This window comes from Pongo abelii, chromosome 10 (assembly GCF_028885655.2).
Source record: "Pongo abelii isolate AG06213 chromosome 10, NHGRI_mPonAbe1-v2.0_pri, whole genome shotgun sequence".
Taxonomy (NCBI): Eukaryota; Metazoa; Chordata; class Mammalia; order Primates; family Hominidae; genus Pongo; species Pongo abelii.
In genome coordinates, this window is record NC_071995.2 from 102,660,233 (window position 1) to 102,684,730 (window position 24,498).

The 24,498-nt window shown below is 41.4% G+C and overlaps 1 protein-coding gene across 6 annotated transcripts in view; it reads right to left on the minus strand.

Moving 5' to 3' along the window:
* Positions 1 to 24,498, minus strand: part of GLT8D2 (glycosyltransferase 8 domain containing 2) — a 73,916-nt gene that overhangs the window by 32,014 nt on the left and 17,404 nt on the right. For 4 of the 6 annotated variants that reach the window (XM_063711868.1, XM_002823669.6, XM_063711867.1 and 1 more), the window contains one exon: positions 787 to 921. The exons of 1 other annotated variant lie outside the window; for it this stretch is intronic. The gene's annotated coding sequence lies outside the window, so the exon portion shown is untranslated. Of the gene's footprint in view, positions 1 to 786; positions 922 to 9,013; positions 9,144 to 24,498 lie in introns of those variants that run through there. One more of the 6 variants, XM_054528167.2, reaches the window with a different exon arrangement.

The following is a 24,498-nucleotide window of genomic DNA, read 5'->3' on the forward strand; positions in this document are numbered from 1 at the left end:
AAAATGTGACACATAAAAGTATTAGATTACGGTAAGTGCTATGAAGGAAGCAAAGGAGATGTTGGGATAAAGACGAACAGGGGTAGGGAGTGCATCAGGAAGAGAAATCAGGAAAAACTTCATTGAGGAGATGGCATTGGAGGGAAAGAAAAGCAAGAGCCAGTCAAGGGCAGAACTTGCAGAGGAGCATCCCAGGCAGAGGGAACAGCAAGTGCAAAGGCCCTGGGGCTGGAAAGAGCTCTAAGTATTCTAGGAACTGCAAGAAGCTCAAAGTGGCTGGATCACAGTGGACCAAAGGAGAGACTGGATGGAAGAGGCCAGAGAGGTACCAAGGGGCCAGGATACTACTGTGCCTGAAGAGAAGTTTGGATTTTATTTTAAGTGCATTAAACCCCCTCCATCAGTGTTTAACTTTGTTAAAGCCCTAAAGCACTGTTTTTCAAACATTCCCAAGGGAATTCTGATGGTAAAGGAGAGTGAATACTCAATGTTGCCCACAATGAGCTCAAAGTATCTTTCACGTTTTTGTTTTACCTTCAAATTCATGGGAACTGTGCAAGAATGTAGTGGAAAGGAATCACTCCTTTAACTGCTGGCAGAGTTCCCCACTCAGGGAGAAAGCTATCTGTTATGAAAGCAAGGTCTTCTGTGCCTAGGTGGGATGGCCAGGTGAGAGCAGGGAAAAGCTAACCTGGTCTGAATAAGGGATGAACCAGAATCCTAAGGTTCAGCCACAGCCCAAGAAAAAATATTATTAGAGGAAAAGGAAAAGTCCAAGTCACTTACCCTGGAGAACTTCCTTTCCTGTGGTAGGCCCAGGGACTATTCAAGAACAAATGTCCAATACTCAGCTCACAATCTTCTTTCACGCTCTGCACCTTCTAACCTCAGCCCACCTCCACGCTGCTCTTCCCACAGGACCTAAAATGATATTTTGAGTGTTTTACTGGGTGTGGTGGCTCACTTTTGGAGGCCGGGGTGGGCAGATGCTTGAGCCCAGGAGTTGGAGACAAGCCTGGGCAACATAATAAGACCCCCCTGCAACAATCTCTACAAAAAAATACAAAAATTAGCAGGCATCGTGGTGCATGCCTGTAGTCCCAGCTACTCAGGAAGTTGAGGCAGGAGGATCACTTGAGCCCAGGAGGTTGAGGCTGCAGTGAGCCATGGCTGCTGCACTCCAGCTGGGAGACACAGCAAAACTCTGTTTTAAAAAAGAAAAAGAAAGAAGAGAGAGAAGAAAGAAAAGAAAAGAAAGAGAGAAAGGAAGGAAGGAAGGAGAAGGAGAAGGAGAAGAAGAAGAAGAGGAAGAGGAAGAAGAGAAAGAAAGAAAGGAAAGAAGGAGAAGGAAAAGGAGAAAGAAAGAAGAAAGAAAGAAAGAAAGAAAGAAAAAGAAAGAAAGAAAGAAAGAAAGAGAAAAGAAAAACAGAAAAACTACTCCTTTCAGAAGAGCTGGCAGATTTGTCGTGTGTCTTTTTGTAGCCTCAAGCTCACAGCAATAATATTCCAGGGGATGGTCACTGTGGGATGAGAAAGTTTATCTCATCCCACAGTAGGATGTTTATCTGGTCCCAGATAAACATCAGGAGAGGGCAGGCTTTCAGAGTAACTGCAAGGAGAAGGGAACACAAATGGAAAGAAAGAGACCCCTGGAAGAAAGGCTGGAGGACTGTCAGGGACAGATTTGGGACGAGATACGCCTGTTTCACATTGTTATACACGATTAAAGTAATTAAAACACCCACCTCTACCCAACTTCATGTAACCCAATATTAAAAGGCCTTTTTGTCTCTGTGTTAAAGATTACAGAAAATATAGGGGTCAGCTGGCAGAAAAAGGGAGATTTTTTTCAGTTGATAGTCTTACAGGACTTATATTGAACATATTTAATAACTCATATGGCCCTTGGCACTGATCAATCAAAATGGGTAGCAGATATAAATGGCTGGCGCAGCCCCACAGGAGTGTTCTGACTAATAAATAGCAGCTTTGGCATCTACAGAATGTCAAATCATACTAATGTATTATCTATTCATACATATAAATAAGCACAGGAGATTCCACACACACACATACACACACATGCACACACACACACAATGCATTATATTTTGCTAAGCAGCAAGAACTATAACTGTCACATCATCAATCATTCTCATGTTCTATCAGGCCAACTTTTTACATAAAGTCCTTTGCATAAGAAAAATGCAGGGCAGATTCTAAGAGGCATATTAACTAGATGTATTCCAAGAACAACTTCTTTTTAACAAAAGAGACCAGCTGCTGCTTCAGAGCATAAAGAATTGGCCTGTGAGAACTATTTTTTGCCAAGGTATTTGATACATGTTGACAAGCAAATTTTTTTCCGGTCTTCTGGATTTACACACATTTCCTACTGTGAGTTTCTTTCTTGATGTTCTTAAAGATTGCTATGCATCAGGGCGAGGGAGAGCATCAGGATAAATAGCTAATGCACGTGGGGCTTAATACCTAGGTGATGGGTTGACAGGTGCAGCAAACCACCATGGCACACATTTACCTATGTAACAAACCTGCACATTCTGCACATGTATCTCAAAACTTAAAACAAAATTTTAAAAAATTGCTATGCATACTATTTCGTTTTTATTAGGTAGTATTTTCTGAATTCTTTAGACTGTATTGAAGAATCAGAAAGAGTGCTTCACCCAGGGAAATACAAATGGTTCTGTATAATAAACATTCAGTTTGTCTGTTTTCATTTTAAATAGGCTTCTTTTCCATGACACGTTTACTAAAGGAATATTACCATGTCAGCTTCAAAATTTGACAAGCTGATTTTTAAGTTTTTAAAAATTTACATACATTAGAATTTCCTTTTTTTCCTATAGTTCTATGGACTTTTACACATGCATAGATTCTTGTAACAACTACCACAAACGGGGTAGAGAACAACGCCAACACTCCTAAAGAATTCCCTTGCACCGCCACTTTGTAGTCAGGCCCTGCCCAACACCTAGCCCTTGGCAACCACTGATAGGTTCTCTGTCTCTATAGTTTTGTCTTTTCCAGAATGTCATATAAATGGAATCCTACAGGATGTAATATTTTGCGAGACTTTCTTCTTTCAATTAGCATAATGTTTTTGAGATTCATACTTGCTATTGCCTTTACCAATAGTTTGTACCTTTTTATTGCTGAATAGTATTCCATTGAATGGATATACCACAGTTTATCCATTCACCCAATGAAGGACATTTGGGTTGTTTCCATTGTTTTGTGATTATGAATAATACTTCTGTAAACACTTGTTTACAGGTTTTTGTGTGAATGGAGGGTAACTACCTAGAAGTGGTATTGCTGGGTCTTTTGGGTAGATATATATTTAACTCTATAAGAAATTGCCAATCTAGGCTAGCTGCCGTGGCTCATGCCTATAATCCCTGCACTTTGGGAAGCCAAAGTGGGAGGATCGCTTGAGCTCAGGAGCTCGAGACCAGCCCTGGCAACACAGTGAGACCCCTGTCTGTACGAAAACAAAACAAAACAAACAAAAAAACCCTCAAAAACCAAATGTGGGGAGTTAGAGAAAAACATTTAGCCAGACATGGTGGTGGGCACCTGTGGTCCCAGCTATTCAGGAGGCTGAGGTGGGAGGATTGCTTGAGCCTGGAGGTTGAGGCTGCAGTGAGCCATGGTCGCACCACTACACTCCAGCCCAAGTGACAGAGAGAGACCTTGTCTAAAAAAAAAGGAAAAGAAAAAGAAAGAAACTGACAATCTTTTTTCCTGAGTGGAAACAGAAACTGACAATCTTTTTTTCCTGAGTGGAAACATTTTCATTTTGTATTCCCACTAGCATGGTGAGAAAGTTCCAGTTGCTCTGTGTTCTTGTCAGCACTTGGTATTGCTGGTATTTTTTTTATTTTAGCTGTTATAATGAGCGAATTGCATTGTGATTTTAATTTGCATTTCCCTAATGATTACTCATGTTGAGCATCTTTTTGTGTGTTTATTTACCATCCACATATGGTGAAATGTCTGTTTAAATCTTTTGTGCATTTTTATAGAATTATTTTCTTATTTTTGAGTTTTGGGAGTTGTTTATATATTCTGCATACAAGTCCTGTGTCAGGCCTCAGTGCTGTGGCTCATGCCTGTAATCCCAGCACTTTGAGAGGTTGAGGCTGGAAGATCATTTGAGGTCAGGAGTTCAAGACCAGCCTGGCCAACATGGTGAAACCCTGTCTCTTCTAAAATACAAAAATTAACCAGGTGTGGTGGTGCAGGTCTGTAATCCCAGCTACTCGGGAGGCTGAGGCAGGAGAATTGCCTGAACCTGGGAGGTGGAGGTTGCAGTGAGCCAAGATTGTGCCACTGCACTCCAGCCTAGGCAACAGAGTGAGACTTTGTCAAAAAAAAAAAAAAAAAAGCCCTGTGTTATGCGATTTGCAAATACTTTCCCTTGGTTGTGGCTTGTCTTTTCAGTCTCTTAACAATAAATTTTGCAGAGCAAAAGTATTTAATTTTGATGATGTCAACTTCATTTTATTTTTTCCTTTTTTTTGAAACAGGATTTTACTCCATCACCCAGGCTCAAGTGCAGTGGTACAATCTTGGCCCACTGCAATCTCCACCTCCCAGGCTCAAACGATTCTCCTACCTCAGCCTCCCAAGTAGCTGGGACTACAGGCGCACACCACCACACCTGGCTAATTTTTGTATTTTTTATAGAGATGGGGTTTTGCCATGTTGCCCAGGCTGGTCTTGAACTCCTGAGCTCAAGTGATCTGCCTGCCTCGACTTCTCAAAGTGCTGGGATTACAGGCATGAGCCACCACACCTGGCCTTTTTTTCCTTTATAGATCATGCTTTTGGTATCATATCTAATAAATTTCGGCCGAACCTAAGGTCATGATGACTTTCTCCTATGTTTTCTTGGAGAATTTTATAGTTTTGGACTTAATGTTTACATTTAGAGTTAATTTTTGTATATATCATGAAATGTAGATTAAACTTAATCTTTTAGCATATGGTTATCCAGTTGTTCCAAGACCATTTGTTGAGAAAGCCATTTGTTGAGACCATTTGTTTTTCCTTCTGTGGAACTGATTTATTTCTTTAATATTTTGTTCCAATTTCAGGGTATTCAAAGGGGACTTCAAATCTGGCAAGGAGTTTGAACCTGGAGGATGACATGTGTTCTAAAGAAGGGAGCAAGTGATCAACACAGGTTTTTTATTCTCTCCTATACTTTCTACAGGAAGAATTACAGATATGATTAGTCATCAGTGACTGAAAAGTGAGCTACACCATCAAATAAAGATTCAATAATGTGGCCGGGTGTGGTGGCTAACACCTGTAATCCCAGCACTTTGGGAGGCTGAGGCTGGCGGATCACTTGAGGCCAGGAATTCGAGACCAGCCTGGACAATATGGTGAAACCCCATCTCTACTAAAAATTCAAAAATTGGCTGGACGTGGTGGGGCACACCTGTAATCTCAGCCACTCGGGAGGCTGAGGCACAAGAATCACTTGAACCTGCAAGAAGGGGGTTGCAGTGAGCCGAGATCACACCACTGCCCTCCAGCTTGGGCGACAGAGCAAGACTGTGTCTTAAAAAAAAAAAAAAAAAATCAATAATGTTCTCAGAGTACTATCAGGACCAAGCAGGCAAGAAAAGGGTTGATCTACCATGAAAAACTTTCAACCAAACATTTCCCCAAATTCAAATTTGATCTTTGCATTATATTCTGGAGTATTTTATTTGTGCTCTGAAATCAAGAAGGCTAAGACACCCTCCCTCTATTCTCGAAATACACCTGTTAAGACTTTGCTTCCCGGTTTTCCCAATTTACAATGTATCTATCTATATGCTTAACACAGTACCTTGGATATTCATTAGGAGAAGTGGTAGGCATTAAGCAAAGCATAGGATAGGGCAGGTTTGATGAAAAAATAAATTAACCGTTAGATAAGGATTTTAGATGACAACATTCATTTTACTGTAAAATCTAAAGTTAAATATTGTCACATTTTTATGTTCATTCACTTGTTTGTGACATTTTGCCAATTACCCCAGGAGTTGGCAACTGACTTCCTCTATCTCACACAAAAAAAGTTAATTTGCCATGAAAAACAATTTGTCTTGAAAACTCGAAGTTTATTTTAAAATTAAGTTGATCCTTCTTAATTATGGTCTTTCAAAGGAACTTCTGAACTTGACATTTGACGGGAGGCTGCAGACTGCAAACCAGGAATAATAACCTTTAGAAACTAACAACATGACAGAGATAGCCCGAGGAGGTAATTGAGAAAGGAAGGATATCGTAGGTCCCTACAGTTTCATGAACCGAAGTGTTATGAGAATTTGCTGGCAGTCATCTAGGAAAACTCTTCAACAGAGATTTGATTCAAGTCTTTAATTCACTGTAAACAACCAGCTACAATGTTCCTTTTATTTTCCTGAGCTATAGACTGAACACCCAAGAGCTCTGAGTGCATGGCAATGACCCTTCTCTTCTTCCCCTTTTGCACCTGGAAAAGAATTGGGTCAAAACAGCACACTACTTAGGATTTTTCTGAGATAGGGTTTCAGGTACCTTTTATCCATTTAGGATTTTAGGTGATATGCATGCATCTAACTTTTGGGGATGATGGAAGCCTAGAATGGTCTTTGGCCACATGTCCCCTCTTCCCACTCCATGAAAGAAGTCATCTGGTATCACAGGAGAGAATGGGGCAAAGACCAGAAGGAAGCCGAGCTCTAAGTCCCTCAGGCCATCCACTTCCTGGACATCCCAGTTATGAAAACCAGTAACTTTACAATTTTTCCTTAAACTGTTTTGAAATGAGGTTCAGTTTCTTACAAACAAAAGTCTTTACAAATAAATTTGCTGTGGCCAGAATGGTGTGTGAATACGGGGAGCAGTCTGCAGGAGTCAGATAACAATCACAGCTATCATTTATTGCAAATTTAATTTGCACGCAGCTCCAGGCTATTTAGGTACATTATCTTATTTAATCCTAACACCTTTCAAGTGGATGTATTACTATCTCCATTTTTCACATGAGGACATTGTGGCTCAGAGAGGTTCAGTAACTTGCTCAGAACCATAAATCTTGTAAATGATGGGGCTGGGATTAAAAATTAGAGCTCTCTGACTTCAAAGCCCTTAACCACAAAGTGCTGAGCTCTCAAAGGGCCCTTGTGGCTACACCAGAGGTTAGGAGAATTGGGCTCCAGATAACAGATTTCACCGTGTGTTGATGAAGCTTTACAGCTCACAGGCAATGCTGGTCGGCTCTTTCCTGAGTGCTCGGTTACTGTAACTATGAGACTACTCCAGAGGCAGAGGAATAGTAAGTGCTGATTCATCTGAACAGGGGGTTCATCTTTCCCCCTCCAGTGTGTTGCCAGCTCTGAAATCTCTTTAAGATGAAACAAGAAGCTTTAGGATGCAGATAATCGCATGCCAATTGCAAAGCACAGCAGTAATGAGCCAAGAAGGTAAGTTCCCGAAGCCGATTGTTGTAGGAAACCTTAAGCCCTATGGCAGGAGTGGTGTCCTTGAGAAGCATGCAGTTTCAACAGAAAGTTTGCTTTAAAAAATGATGTGTGTGTGTGCATGTGCGTGTGTGTGTGTGTATAATTGCATAAAGATTTGGCGTGCCTGAATTTCATCCTATCCTTCCTTTTTACAATTTCATCTCATCTCTGATGGTGGCACTTTCTGAGTTTCAAAAAACAAAAAAGTCCCAAGTGGACAAGACACAGTTTCTGACTGAGGGCACTGAAATCAAGTGGAAAATCATGTGGAAATCCTTTTCCAGTACAATTAGTGTATTAGACTGTGGGCCTTGGAGTCAGACCACCTGAGTTCAAATCCTAGCTCCACAATGTATAAAAACCATATAAGAACCCCTTCCCTTGGAAATTTAAGATTCCTCACTTATAAAATGTCTGTAATACCATTTTACAATCAACATGTTAATAAGTAATTCAGGCAAAAAACCTCAATGAACGCTAAAATGATAGGGGGTAAAATGTTGTTAGGGTACAGAAAATTCACATTCTCAAAGTAATCACACTTAAGATCAACAAAATGAAACAAATTGAAATCCTGTGCCTTGAGATGTGATAAATATCAATGTGTTCCTGCCAGCGATATTTAACCTGATTCTATCATGGATAACGTCATGGTCAAATCCAAATCACGGATCATTCTGAAGACAAACTGCCCTGGTCTCTTCGAATATGTCAATGTCATGAAAGGAAAAAAAAAACATGTTGGGAACTCTTTAGAGGCTTGGTAATGTGACAATGAAATGGAAAGTGTGAACCTTGGCTGGGCTAAGTGGCTCACGCCTGTAATCCCAGCACTTTGGGAGGCTGAGGCAGGTGGATCATGAGGTCAAGAGATCGAGACCATCCTGGCCAACATGGTGAAACACCATCTCTACTAAAAACACAAAAATTAGCTGGGCATGGTGGCGTGCACCTGTAGTCCCAGCTACTTCGGAGGCTGAGGCAGGAGAATTGCTTGAACCTGGAAGGCTGAGGTTGCAGTGAGCCAAGATTGCACCACTGTACTCCAGCCTGGTGACAGAGTGAGACTCCATCTCAAAAAAAAAGTGTGAACCTTGACTGCATCCTGAACCAAATGTTTAAAAAGAGCTATAAAGTTTATTTTTGGGAAATTGGGGAAATATTATGGCATTAATGTTAAATTTCCTGAGAGAATAAATGTGGTATGGTTATGTAGGAGTACATCATTGATAGTAGGAGACACATACATTAATTTAGGGGTGAAAGGTCAAGAGGTTCAGGGTTGTTTGTGTGTAGAAAAAGAGAGAGAGTGAGAGGTACTGAGACAATGCTAATGTGGCAAAATTGATTGAGCCATTATACTCTTCTTGCAACTTTTCTATAAATTAAAATAATTTCTAAATAAAAAGTTGAGGAAATGAAGGTAATATAAGGCTTTATGAGGATTAAATGCAGTAATACATTTACATGCATTAAGTACTTACAACAGTACTTGGCAAACAGTTGGAACCCCACTTATACAAGCCATTATGATTGTGTGATCCTAGGGAAATAACTCCATCTCTCTCCGTCTCAGTTTCCTCATTATTATGACTGAAGCAGACAATTCTATTAGATCTAACATTCTAGAACGTTACGTAGTTATGCCCTCAAAAAAGTGATGGGGGTTGAAAGAATCAACATTGTCAGAATGTCTACAACACCCAAAGCAATCTACAGATTTAATGTAGTCCCTATCAAAATTCCAATGGCATTTTTCACAAAAATAGAAAAAAAATCCTAAAATGCATATGAAACCACAAAAGCCCCCAAATAACTGAAGCAATTTTGAGCAAGAACAAAACTGAAGGCATCACATTTCTTAATTTTAAATTATATTTACAAAGTTATAGTAATCCAAAAAGTATGGTACTGACATAAAAACAGACACATAGACCAATGGAACATAGACCAATGGGACAGACTAGAGAGCCCAGAAATAAATCCACGCATATATGGTCAACTATTCTTCCATAAAGGCACCAAGAATACACAATGGGGAAAGGATAGTCTCTTTAGTAAGTGGTGCTGGGAAAACTGGATATTAACAACAAAAAAATTGGAACTTTACCATACACAAAACCAGCTCAAAATGAATTACATATTAAATAAGTAATTATTCATTTTTATTAATTATTTATTAATTTAATAATAACATAATTAAATGTATAAGATGTGAAACTGTAAAACTAGAAGAAAACAGGGGGAAAGCTCCGTGGCATTGGTCTTGGCAATGATTTTTTGAGTATGACACCAAAAGCACAGTCGACAAAAACAAAAACAAACAAGTGGGACTACATCAAACTAAAAAGTTTCTGCACTGCAAAAGAGCAATCAATAAAATAAAAAAGCAACCTGTGGAATGGGAGCGATTATTTACAAACCATATACCTGATAAGAAGTTAATATCCAAAATATATAAGAAATTCATACAACTCAATAGCAAAAAAAAACAAATAACTTGATTTAAAAATAGGCAAAGGACCAGAATAGACATTTCCATAAAGAAAGCACACAAATGGCCAAGAGGTATATGAAAAGATACTAAACATCACTAATAATCAGGGAAATTCAAATCCAAACCACAATAGGATATCACTTCACATCTGTTAGAATGGCTATTATCAAAAAGTCAAAAGATAACAAGTGTTGGTGATGATGTAGAGAAAAGGGAACCCTTGTACATTGCTAGTGGGAATGTAATTTGGAACAGCCATTATGGAAAACAATATGGAGGTCTCTCAAAAAATTCAAAATAGAGCTACCATATGATGTAGCTATCCTACTTTAGGGTATATATCCAAAGGAAAGAAAATCAGTATCAAAGCTAGATCTGCATTCTCAGGTTCATTGCAGCACTATTTTTTTTTTTTTTTTGAGACAGTTGTGTCGTCTTTTTTTTTTTTTCGTTGTGTCATCACCTGGGCTGGAATGCAGTGGCACGATCTCGGCTCACTGCAACTTCTGCTTCCTGGGTTCAAGCAATTCTCCTGCCTCAGCCTCCCGAGTAGCTAGAATTACAGGTGCACATCACCACGCCTGGCTAATTTTTGTGTATTTTTAGTAGAGACAGGGTTTCACCATGTTGGCCAGGCTGGTCTCCAACTCCTGACCTCAGGTGATCTGCCTGCCTCAGCCTCCCAAAGTGCTGGGATTACAGGTGTGAGCCACCGCACCCAGCCTGCAGCACTATTCAGAATAGCCAAGATATGGAATTAACCTGTGTCCATAAGTGGATGAGTGGATAAAGAAATGTGGTATATATATGAGTATGTGTGTGTATGTAGACATATATACACACAAAATAAAATATTATTTCACCTTAGAAAAGAAGAAAATCATGCCATTTGTGACAATATGGGTGAACCTGGAGGACATTATGCTAAGTGAAATAAGCCAGGCAAAGAAAAATGAATACGGCATGTTCACTTATATGAGAAATCTACAAAGTTGAACTTACAGAAACAGAGAGTAGAAGGGTGGTTACCAGGGACATAGAGGTGGGGAAATGGGGAAATGTCGGTCAAAGGGTACAAGCTTGCAGTTATAAGATGAGCAAGTTCTGGAGACCTAACGCACAGCATGGTGACTGTTATTACTAATAATGTATTGTATACTTGAAATCTGCTAAGAGGGTAGATCTTAAGGGTTCTCATTGCACATACACAAAAGGCAACTACGTGAGGGTGATGGATTTGTTAATTAGCTTGATTGTGGTAATCATTTCACAATGTGTATATTAAAACATTGTACTCCTTGAAAATATATATATGTGTGTGTGTGTGTGTGTATATATGTGTGTGTGTGTATATATATATATGTATTTTTTTTTTCAGAGACAGGATTGTCACCCAGGCTGGAGTGCAGTAGTGCAATCATAGCTCATTGTAACCTGGAGCTCCTGGGTTCTATCAATCCTCCCACCTTGGTCTCCCAAAGCACTGAGATTACAGGCATGAGCTACCATGGTTGGCTGAATATATACATTTTTTATTTGTTAATTATACCTCAATAAAGCTGAAGAAAGCAAACAAAAAAACTCTTATTTAAGAACAAATATTTGATAAAATGTTCTTATCAATAACCTTATGTCATTTTAATTATTTAGACAATATTTACAAGAACATCCTTACTTCCTTAAAAATTATTTATGCCTGGATTCCATTCCAAGATGGCTGAATAGGAACAGCTCTGGTCTGCAGCTCCCAGAGTGATTGATGCAGAAGATGGGTGATTTCTGCATTTCCAACTGAGGTACCTCATTCATCTCATTGGGACTGGTTGGACAGTGGGTGCAGCCCACAGAGGGTGAGCTGAAGCAGGACGGGGCATTGCCTCACCTGGGAAGCCCAAAGCGTTGGGGGATTTCCCTTTCCTAGCCAAGGGAAGCTGTGACAGACTTTACCTGGAAAAACGGGACACTCCCGCCCACATACTGCACTTTTCCAGCAAACAGCACACCAGGAGATTATCTCCCGTGCCTGGCTTGGTGGGGCCCATGCCCATGGAGCCTTGCTCACTGCTAGTGCAGCAGTCTGAGATCGACCTGTGAGGCAGCAGCCTGGCAGGGGGAAGGGCGTCCACCATTGCTGAGGTTTGAGTGGGTAAACAAAGTGGCTGGGGAAGCTTGAACTGGGCAGAGCCCACCGCAGCTCAGCAAGGCCAGCTGCCTGTGTAGACTCCACTTCCGGGGGCAGGGCATAGTTGAACAAAAGGCAGCAGAAACTTCTGCAGACTTAAACATCCCTGTCTGACAGCTCTGAAGAGAGCAGTGGTTCTGCTAGCATGGTGTTTGAGCTCTGAGAATGGACAGACTGCCTCCCTCAGTGGGTCCCTGACCCCCATGTAGCCTAACTGGGAGACACCTCCCAGTAGGGGCCAACTGACACCTCATACAGGCAGGTGCCCCTCTGGGACGAAGCTTCCAGAGGAAGGATCAGGCAGCAATATTTGCTGTTCTGCAATATTTGCTGTTCTGCAGCCCCGCTGGTGATATCCAGGCAAACAAGGTCTGGAGTGGACCTCAGCAAACTCCAACAGACCTGCAGCTGAGGGACCTGACTGTTAGAAGGAAAACTAACAAACAGAAAAGAATAGCATCAACATCAACAAAAAGGACATCCACACCAAAATCCCAGCTGTAGGTCACCAACATCAAAGACCAAAGGTAGATAAAATCACAAAGATGGGGAGAAACCAGAGCAGAAAAGCTGAAAATTCTAAAAACCAGAGCACCTCTTCTCCTCCAAAGGATCACAGCTCCTTGCCAGCAATGGAACAAAACTGGATGGAGAATGACTTTGACGAGCTGACAGAAGTAGGCTTCAGAAGGTTGGTAATAACAAACTTCTCCAAGCTACAGGAGGATGTTTGAACCCATTATAAGGAAACTAAAAACCTTGAAAAAAGATTAGACAAATGGCAAACTAGAACAAATAGTGTACAGAGGACCTTAAATGACCTGATGGAGCTGAAAACCATGGCACGAGAACTACGTGATGCATGCACAAGCTTCAATAGCCAATTCGATCAAGTGGAAGAAAGGGTATCAGCGATTGAAGATCAAATTAATGAAATAAAGTAAGAAGAGAAGTTAAGAGAAAAAAGAGTAAAAAGAAATGAACAAAGCCTACAAGAAATATGGGACTATGTGAAAAGACCAAATCTACGTTTGATTGGTGTACCTGAAAGTGACAGGGAGAATAGAATCAAGTTGGAAAACACTCTTCAGGATATCATCCAGGAGAACTTCCCCAACCTAGCAAGGCAGGCCAACATTCAAATTCAGGAAATACAGAGAGCACCACAAAGATATTCCTCGAGAAGAGCAACCCCAAGACATATAATTGTCAGATTCACCAAGGTTGAAATGAAGGAAAAAATGTTAAGGGCAGCCAGAGAGAAAGGTCAGGTTACCCACAAAGAGAAGCCCATCAGACTAACAGCGGATCTCTCAGCAGAAACTCTACAAGCCAGAAGAGAGTGGGGGCCAATATTCAACATTCTTAAAGAAAAGAATTTTCAACCCAGAATTTCATATCCAGCCAAACTAAGTGAAGGAGAAATAAAATACTTTACAGACAAGCAGATGCTGAGACATTTTGTCACCACCAGGCTTCCCTTACAAGAGCTCCTGAAGGGAGCACTAAACATGGAAGGGAAAAACCAGTACCAACCACTGCAAAAACATGCCAAATTGTAAAGACCATCGATGCTAGGAGAAAACTGCATCAACTAATGGGCAAAATAACCAACTAACATCATAATGACAGGATCAAATTCACACATAACAATATTAACCTTCAATGTAAATGGACTAAATGTCCCAATTAAAAGACACAGACTGGCAAATTGGATAAAGAGTCAAGACCCATCAGTGTGCTGTATTCAGGAGACCCATCTCACGTGCAGAGACACGTATATGCTCAAAATAAAGGGATGGAGGAAGATCTACCAAGCAAATGGAAAGCAAAAAAAAAGCAGGGGCTGCAATCCTAGTCTCGGATAAAACAGATCTTTTAAACCAACAAAGATCAAAACAGACAAAGAAGGCCATTACGTAATGGTGAAGGGATCAATTCAACAAGAAGAGCTAACTATCCTAAGTATATATGCACCCAATACAGGAGCACCCAGATTCATAAAGCAAGTCCTTAGAGACCTACAAAGAGACTTAGACTCCCACACAATAATAATGGGAGACTTTAACACCCCACTGTCAATATTAGACAGATCAATGAGACAGAAGGTTAACAAGAATATCCAAGACTTGAGCTCAGCTCTGCACCAAGGGAGCTCAATAGACATCTACAGAACTCTCCACCCCAAATCAACAGAATATACATTCTTCTCAGCACCACGCTGCACTTATTCCAAAATTGACCACAGCAGGATTCAGAAACTCAAAACCTCACAACTACATGGAAACCGAACAACCTGCTCCTGAATGACTACTGGGTAAATAGCGAAATGAAGGCAGAAATAAAGATGTTCTTTGAAACCAATGAGAACAAAGACACAACGTACCAGAATCTCTGGGACACATTTAAAGCAGTGTGTAGAGGAAATTTATAGCACTAAATGCCCACAAGAGAAAACAGGAAAGATCTAAAATCGACACCCTAACATCACAATTAAAATAACTACAGAAGCAAGAGCAAATACATTCAAAAGCTAGCAGAAGGCAAGAAATAACTAAGATCAGAGCAGAACTGAAGGAGATAGAGACACAAAAAACCCTTCAAAAAATAAATGAATCCAGGAGCTGGTTTTTTGAAAAGGTCAACAAAATAGACCGCTAGCAAGAATGATAAAGAAGAAAAGGGAGAAGAATCAAATAGATGCAATAAAAAATGATAAAGGGGATATCACTACTGATACTACCATCAGAGAATATTATGAACACCTCTATGCAAATAAACTAGAAAATATAGAAGAAATGGATAAATTTCTGGACATATACACCCTCCCAAGACTATACCAGGAAGAAGTTGAATCTCTGAATAGACCAATAACAGGCTCTGAAATTGAGGCAATAATTAATAGTCTACCAATCAAAAAATGTCCAGGATCAGACGGATTCACAGCTGGATTCTACCAGAAGCACAAAGAGGAGCTGGTACAATTCCTTCTGAAACTATTCCAATCAATAGAAGAAAAGGTAATCCTCTCTAACTCATTTTATGAGGCCAGCATCATCCTGATACCAAAGTCTGGCAGAGACACAACAAAAAAAGAGAATTTTAGACCAATATCCCTGATGAACATCAGTGCAAAAATCCTCAATAAAATACTGACAAACTGAATCCAGCAGCACATCAAAATCTTATCCACCACAATCAAGTTGGCTTCATCCCTGGGATACAAGGCTGGTTCAATACACGCAGATCAATAAATGTAATCCATCACATAAGCAGAACCAACAATAAAAACCACATGATTATCTCAATAGATGCAGAAAAGGCCTTCCACAAAATTCAACAGCATTTCATGCTAAAAACTCTCAATAAACTAGGTATTGATGGAACGTGTCTCAAAATAATAAGAGCTATTTATGACAAACCCACAGCCAATATCATACTGAATGGGCAAAAACTGGAAGCATTCCCTTTGAAAACTGGCACAAGACAGGGATGCCCTCTCTCACCACTCCTATTCAACATAGTGTTGGAAGTTCTGGCCAGGGCAATCAAGCAGGAGAAAGAAATAAAGGGCATTCAATTAGGAAAAGAGGAAGTCAAATTGTCCCTGTTTGCAGATGACATGATTGTGCATTTAGAAAACCCCATCGTCTCAGCCCAAAATCTCCTTAAGCTGATAAGCAACTTCAGCAAAGTCTCAGGATACAAAATCAATGTACAAAAATCACAAGCATTCCTATACACCAATAACAGACAAACAGAGAGCCAAATCATGAGCAAACTCCCATTCACAATTGCTAGAAAGAGAATAAAATACCTAGGAATCCAACTTACAAGGGATGTGAAGGACCTCTTCAAGAACTACAAACCACTGCTCAACGAAATAAAAGAGGACACAAACAAATGGAAGAACATTCCATGCTCGTGAATAGGAAGAATTAATATCGTGAAAATGGTCATACTGCCCAAGGTAACTTATAGATGCGATGCCATCCCCATCAAGCTACCAATGACTTTCTTCACAGAATTGGAAAAAAAATACTTTAAAGTTCATATGGAATCAAAAAAGGGCCCACATTGCCAAGACAATCCTAAGCAAAAAGAACAAAGCTGGAGGCATCACGCTACCTAACTTCAAACTATACTTCAAGGCTACAGTAACCAAAACAGCATGGTACTGATGCCAAAACAGAGATACAGATATAGAACAGAGGCCTCAGAAATATCACCACACATCTACAATCATCTGATCTTTGACAAATCTGAGAAAAACAAGAAATAGGGAAAGGATTCCCTATTTAATAAATGGTGATGGGAAAACTGGCTAGCCATATATAGAAAGCTGAAACTGGATCCCTTCCTTACACTTTATACAAAAATTAATTCAAGATGGATTAAAGACTGAAATGTTAGATCTAAAACCATAAAAACCCTAGAAGAAAACCTAGGCAATACCATTCAGGACATAGGCATGAGCAAGGACTTCATGACTAAAACACCAAAAGCAATGGCAACAAAAGCCAAAATACACAAATGGGATCTAATTAAACCAAAGAGCTTCTGCATGGCAAAAGAAACTACCATCAGAGTGAACAGGCAACCTACAGAATGGGAGAAAATTTTTGCAATCTACCCATCTGACAAAGGGCTGATATCCAGAATCTACAAAGAACTTAAACAAATTTACAAGAAAAAACAAACAACCCCATCAAAAAGTGGGCAAAGGATATGAACCGACACTTTTCAAAAGAAGACATTTATGCAACCAACAGACACATGAAAAAATGCTCATCATCACTGGCCATCAGAGAAATGCAAATCAAAACCACAATGAGATACCATCTCACACCAGTTAGAATGTCAATCATTAAAAAGTCAGGAAACAACAGATGCTGGAGAGGATGTGGAGAAATAGTAACGCTTTTGCACTGTTGGTGGGAGTGTAAACTGGTTCAACCATTGTGGAAGACAGTGTGGTGATTCCTCAAGGATCTTGAACTAGAAATACCATTTGACCCAGCCATCCTATTACTGGGTATATACCCAAAGGATTATAAATCATGCTGCTTTAAAGACACATGCACACGTTTATTGCCGCACAATTCACAATAGCAAAGACTCGGAACCAACCCAAATGTCCATCAATGATAGACTGAATTAAGAAAATGTGGCACATATACACCATGGAATACTATGCAGCCATAAAAAAGGTGAGTTCACATCCTTTGCAGGGAGATGGATGAAGCTGGAATCCATCATTCTGAGCAAACTATCACAAGCACAGAAAACCAAACACTGCATGTTTTCTCACTCATGGGTGGGAATTAAACAATGAGAACACTCGGACATAGGACAGGGAACATCAGACACCGGGGCCTGTCATGGGGTGGGGGCAGGGGGAGAGATAGCATTAGGAGAAAATACCTGATGTAAATGACGAGTTAATGGGTGCAGCAAACTAACATGGCCCATATATACCTATGTAACAAACCTGCACGTTGTTCACATGTACCCTAGAACTTAAAGTATAATAATAAAAAAATTATTTATGCCTGTAGAATTGTTATCTTTGATAACAGTATCTGCAATTCACTCACTGTTATTCAAATGAGTCAGATTAACTATACATCTCTTTGAAATAAAAAACAACAAATTGAAAAAAAAATTTTTTTTTCTTTTGGGACGAAGTCCTGTTCTGTTGCCCAGGCTGGAGTGCGGTCACTTGATCTTGGCTCACTGCAACCTCTGGCACCCGGGTTTAGGCAATTCTCCTGCCTCAGCCCCCAAAGTAGCTGGGATTACAGACGTGTGCCACCATGCCCAACTAATTTTTGCATATTTAGTAGAGATGGGGTTTCAGCATCTTGGCCAGGCTGGTCTTGAACTCCTGACCTCGTGATCCACCCACCTCGGCCTCCCAAAGTGCTGGGATTACAGGCGTGAGCCACCACACCCGGCCTAACAAATTGAAAAATTAAGCATCCCATTTTCTAAGTACTATGAGACTTGAGTGTATAGGTACTTTTAGCTTTTTAGATGCTGTATTGTGACTCTACTGGCTGTAAATTTGTAAGTTCAGAGTTCTACTGAATATGAGAATAAATAAATTTATTTTTAACATTACAAAAGTGATTGGGGAGTCAGCACTGTTTTCTGGCAAGGTGTTAGAGATTTTGCTATTAGAATGTAAATATGAGTTAACTAGCTAAAAATGCTAAGGGGCTGGGCACGGTGGCTCACGCCTGTAATCCCAGCACTTTGGGAGGCCTAGGTGGGCAGATCACTTGAGGTCAGGAGTTCGAGACCAGCCTGGCCAACATGGTGAAACCCCGTCTCTACTAAAAATACAAAAATTAGCTGGGTGTGGGGCCAGGCGTGGTGGCTCACCCCTGTAATTCCAGCACTTTGGGAAGCTGAGGTGGGTGGATCATCTGAGGTCAGGAGTTCGAGACCAGCCTGGCCAACATGGTAAAACGCTGTCTCTACTAAAAATACAAAAATTAGCTGGGCATGGTGACAGGTGCCTGTAATCCCAGCTAGTCAGCAGGCTGAGGTAGGAGAATCGCTTGAACCTGCGAGGCAGAGGTTGCAGTGGGCCAAGATCGCACCATTGCACTCCAGCCTGGGCAACAGAAAGAGACTCTGTCTCAAAAAAAAAAAAAATTAGTTGGATGTGGTGGCACGCACCTGTGATCCCAGCTCCTTGGGAGGCTGAGACAGGGGAATTGCTTGAACCTGGGAGGCAGAGGTTGCAGTAAACATAGATTGCACCACTGCACTCCAGCCTGGGTGACAAAGCAAGGCTCTTTCTCAACAACAAAAACAACAACAACAACAACAAAGCTAAGATGGGATAAGGGCCCAACCCAGGACAAGAAGGTAATTAGGGGGCTCCGTTGACATTTCATTTATTCATTCAACAAACATTTACTCAACCTCTATGAATATACCAGACACCCAGGCACTAGAGATTCAAAGGTAAGTCCCCAGTTAGTCCACATTTGGGGGAAAGGAGGGGAAGACACCAGTAAATATATAATGGCAATACAGTGTGCTTAGATGCCTTGGTAGATGTAAGCATGGGATATTGTTTTAGCATCAAGGAGGGGCACCTGACCAGATCATGGGGGTCAGGGAAGGCTCCTGGTCTCCACCAAACCAAACCAAGATACTCTGTTCATTCTTATGTTTCCTTACTAGAACGCAAGTTCCAGGGACAGGACGGGTACTACGTTAATCATTTCTGTATTTCCAGTTCATGGCAAGCATTTGGCACTTGGTAGTGTGGCAGTCTTGATAGCTGGCTGATCCAACAGCTCTTCCCATCCTTTTCTCCTTTGCCTGTTTCCATATGAGAGAGAGGAAAATCCAAATAAAGATTTTACCAGCCTTCTTTGCAGCTAGTAGTAGCCACATAATATAGATCTGATGCTCAGAGACTTAAGTGGAAATCTACTGGGAATATCTGAGAAAGCTTTTCCTTTCTGGATGAAGTGTCAACTCCCCCTTCCTCCTGCCTTGCATGGGGCCATAATGGCTGGAACTAGGCAGCCACCTTGAGACCATGAGGGAGAGGTCAAGAGCTACACAGACTGGTCAGCTCTTACGTCATTGAACTGCTGAATCAATGCCATCAATACCTACCTCCTCCAAACTTCTTATGTGACAGAAGTCAACCCATGTGTTTAAGCTGCTGTAAATCAGTGTTTCCGGTATTTGAAGTCAAAGACTTTCCAGTAGATTAAGTAGGTTCTCAAGAAATGTTTGCAGAACTGAAGTCCTGGGGATAAGCTGATTGTGGGGAATTAAGAGAGGGATCAGAGTTATAAAGAGGTAGAAAACTGATAGGAAGTCAGGGATGGAGAACTGGAGAACCAAGGAAGTGATGCCGGACAGCTTAAGAATGTGTAGGGTGGGGTGTCCTATCTTCTGGCTTCCCTGGACCACACTGAAAGGATTGTCTTGGGCCACACATAAAATACACTAACACGAAACATAGCTGATGAGCTAAACGAAAAAAATCACACACACACAAAAATCTCATAATGTTTTAAGAAAGTTGACGAATTTGTGTTGGGCTGCATCCAAAGCTGTCCAGCACTGCATGCAGCCTGTGGGCTACGGGTTGGACAAGCTTGGGGTAGAGTAAAAGGCAGAGATCTGGAACCAAGAGAAACTGGAATGGGGCAGAGTCTGAGAGAACATCTTCTGGCTAACAAGGTCCCGGCATGCAAAGAACTGCACCACAGGACTTGTTCCTCACTAGGGCTGAGGCATGGGTGCGCGAGATGCAGACTATGTGCCGGCTCTCTCCTCCTTACGTGCTTCCTGTACGTGGCCCGGGGGACTCGGCTCACCTGCTTTTCCTCCACCTTTCTGATGGCTCATTCTCAGTCTCTTTCACTGGTTGCTCCTACCTCCTGAACATCTAAATGTTGGAACACCTTAGCGATTTCTTCTCTTCTTTCTCTAAACTCCCTCCTTAGGAGACTTCATCCTGACTCATGGCTTTAAATATAATTTATATGCTGAAAACTCCCAAATTTCTGTCTCCAGGTCAGCCCTCTCACATGGATTCCAGACTCCAGATGCCACTTGGCATCTCCACTTACAGGAATCCACGTGTCCAAAACTGAGCTTCTGGTATTTCCCCCGAAACATGCCCTTCCCATAATCTTCCCCAAATCAGTTCATGGTGACTCCATTTAGTTTTTATTTTTATTTTCGAGATGGAGTTTTGCTCTGTCTGTCAAGCTGGAGTGCAGTGGCGCAATCTTGGCTCACGAAACCACCGCCTCCCGGGTTCGAGCAATTCTCCTGCCTCAGCCTCCCTAGTAGCTGGGATTACATGTGTGCACCACCACACCCAGCTAATTTTTGTATTTTTAGTAGAGAGACGGAGTTTCACCATGTTGGCCAGGCTGGTCTTGAACTCCTGACCTCAGGTGATCCACCCACCTCGGTCTCCCAAAGTGCTGGGATTACAGGTGTGAGCCACTGCACCCAGCTGTGACTCCGTTTTTTAAATTGCTCCACAAAAAAATCAGCTTGGTGTTTCCTTGACTCCTCTCTGTTCCTCATTCCCATGTGCACTGACAGTAAATCTTGTCAGTTCCACTTTCAAAATAGATTCAGAATTTTTACCACCTTCTGTGGCTCCACCCTGGCACATTAGCCTTTGACTATATTATTCTGCCTTTGTCTCCCTTCAGCTGATTTTCAACAAAGCAGCCAGAATGAACCTGTGAAAATAGGAGTCGTATTGTGCTGTGCTCTGTTCAAAATCTTCCAAGGCCTTCCTGTCTCTCTCAGAGCAAAAACCAAAGTCATTACAGCAGCCTTCCATAAGGTCTCACGTGATCACACTGGCCTCCTTGCCAGACAGCCTCCTGCCTCAGAGCCTTGGCCATGTTCTATTCCTGCTGCCTGGAATCCTCTTCCCAGTTATCTACATGGCTTGCTCCCTCATGTCTCTCAGTCTCTTAGTCAAAAGCCTCTAACCCCAACAATGCACAAATTGCATCCCTTCAGGAATTACCATCTTCCAACAGACTGCCTCGTCATCACCGGTGTACTGGCTGCCCTCCAAATGATAGATTATAAGCCCCATGAAGGCAGGAAATTTTGTTTCATTCATTGCCATATACCCAGCATCTAGACAAGTGCCTGGCAATATAAGCCCTCAGAAAACATTTATGGACCGAAGGGATGAATGTGCAACCATCTCCTCAGGGTGCTGCACAAGTATCTCAAACCCCCTACACTCACAACTGAAATTAGCACCTCCCCTATGGAAACTCCTTCTCTGGGGTTCTCAGATTCCTCTTCAACTTCTCCCTCCTAATTCCTCCTTCAATCACCGAGTCCTACTAATTACACCTCTGCAATAACCTCCCACCTCGCCTTCCTGCCTTTAGAATTTCTGTACACTCCCCTTCCTCAATCCATCACTGGCCTAACAGCCATAGTAACTTTTTTGTTGTTCGATAATCATATCAAGTTCATTTGAAACACAAATGCAGCTTGAGTAGCCTTAATTTTTTGTTTGATTTCCTTTTTCTTTTTTTCGCTTGAAACATTTCAAGACTGCTGAAAAGTTCGAAGAATAAATACTCATATACCTTTCACCAGATCCACCAGTTGCTAACATGTTGACATATTTACTTAATTGAACTTCATATGTACATATATATTTTTGGAAGTTGTAAACATCATGACACTTCTCCCCCTAAATATTTCAGCATATCTATCTTTAAAAGAAGGACCAGACAGACCATTGAGGACAGCGACTATGGCTTCCTCACTTCCATCTGCCTGTCCTGCCCCAAGGTGGGAACTCAATAAATGTGTGTTGAATCAATGAGAATCAGGAGAGAGAAAGAAAAGGGATGAGACTCTTGTTGCTCTGCTCTTCAGTCCCAGAAAGAAAGGACTCAGCCAGAAGGAGGGGAACTGCTGATGATCCCACCCCAGGAATAAAAGCAGAGGGCTCTGGTCGTCTTAGCAGCCTTCCTGCTACTATCACAACAAAGAGCCCCAGAACTGTGCCCCTTACACCTCTGTGAGCTTTCCTAGCCCGAGTGACTTCCATGTGTGTTTCTCTGTGGTAATAAATAGCCAAGCCTTTAACAAGAAATTGCCTGCAGGCCTGTTTTCAGAACAGACAGAGAGGTGGAGCTGGGAGCCACTGCAGGGCAGGCAAGGCACTGGGCAGTAGCATCTTCAAAGAGGGGAGAAAAGAAGGTTGAGGTTCTAGGGCCTGTGAGTAGGAAGAAAAGGAGAGTTCAGAGAGTTGTTCTGGGCATGAGAAGAGGCCTGTAAGTTTAAAAATAAGCCCCTGAAGACCTTGCATGGGGAGCCATTTTACCAGATGCCAAAGAGTTTAGGCATGTGGCCAAACCTGGAAAGAATGTTTTGAGACCTGGCAGTGGCTAAGGGAATTTGCTCTGCCTTGGAACAAAAAGCAAAGTGGGAAAGGCTCTTCAGAAAAATACTCCAAAAATCAGTGCCCCTATGTTTCATTTTACATGCCAGCTCTGATCGGCTATGGTATGAGCTGTCGGGATTGCTAGATTGAGAAGAAATCTGAAGCCATCACTAGATTCAGTTAAAAAAGAAAAGAAAAGAAAGAAAGAAAGAAAGATTGATTAATCATGTCTGCCATGGTTAGGAGTAATAGGAAATGATCTGGGAATCAAAAAGGAAGATAAAAGGGGGGGTTCCTAAAAGTACTGTTGAATGACTTAAATATGAGAGCTGTGTACGTTAGTGGAAATATGGGCTTTATCCTTAGACAGAGCTGACTGTGAATCCTAATTAGCTGTGTAATTGTGGGGTGACTTACAAAACCCTATCTGTAAAACGGGATAGTTCTGCATATTACAAAGCTATTGCTACATAAGTATTAAATATTATTATTTTAACACTTACGTAGCAATTCTATGTGCTAGGCATTGTTCTAAGACTTTTACAAATATTCATTCACGGATTATCACAACAACTCCTTAAGGTTATTATTCCAATACACAGGTGAGAAAACTGAGGCTCAGAGAATTAAGAGATCTGCTAAGGTTCACACAACTAATAAGTGGTAGAGCTAATATTTACACACAGGCAGCCTGGCTCTGAGTTCACATTCTTAACCACCTTGATAGTTACTACAGCCAACCACTTTCCATCGCTATGGTTGCTATCACTGTGTCAAGCAACTGACATAAGCTCTGTGAGTTAACTCTGCAAGACTTGCACCCTGAAGTTCTCAAATGCATAGACACATTTAACAGAGCACTTCATTTTAAGCTATGAGAGCTACAAAGTCATTAACAGGACAAGAGTAAGGGTTCACTGAAGGAAAGAGAAAGGACAAAATCAGGACTCAGGAGTCTGTCCTCTAACAAAGTATCTCTTGCCTTTTAACTTTTTGCTATAATGAAAGGTTTACTCAAGATTCACCAAGATACATAGAACAGGTGTCTTACTCCATTTTTTTTTTTGACAGGGTCTTACTCTATCACCTAGGCTGGAGTGTGGTGGCATGATCGTAGCTTACTATAGCCTTGAATTCCTGGGCTCAAGCAGTCCTCTCACCTCAGTCTCCCAAATAGCTGGGACAATAGGCACGCACCGCCACCACGTCCAGCTAATTAAAAATTTTTTTTGTAGAGACAGAGTCTTGCTATGTTGCCTAGTCTGGTTTAGAACTCTGGGCCTCAAGAGGTCTTCCCACCTTAGCCTCCCAAAGTGCTGTGATTACAGGCATGAGTCACCATGCCTGCCCGAACTGGGTGGCT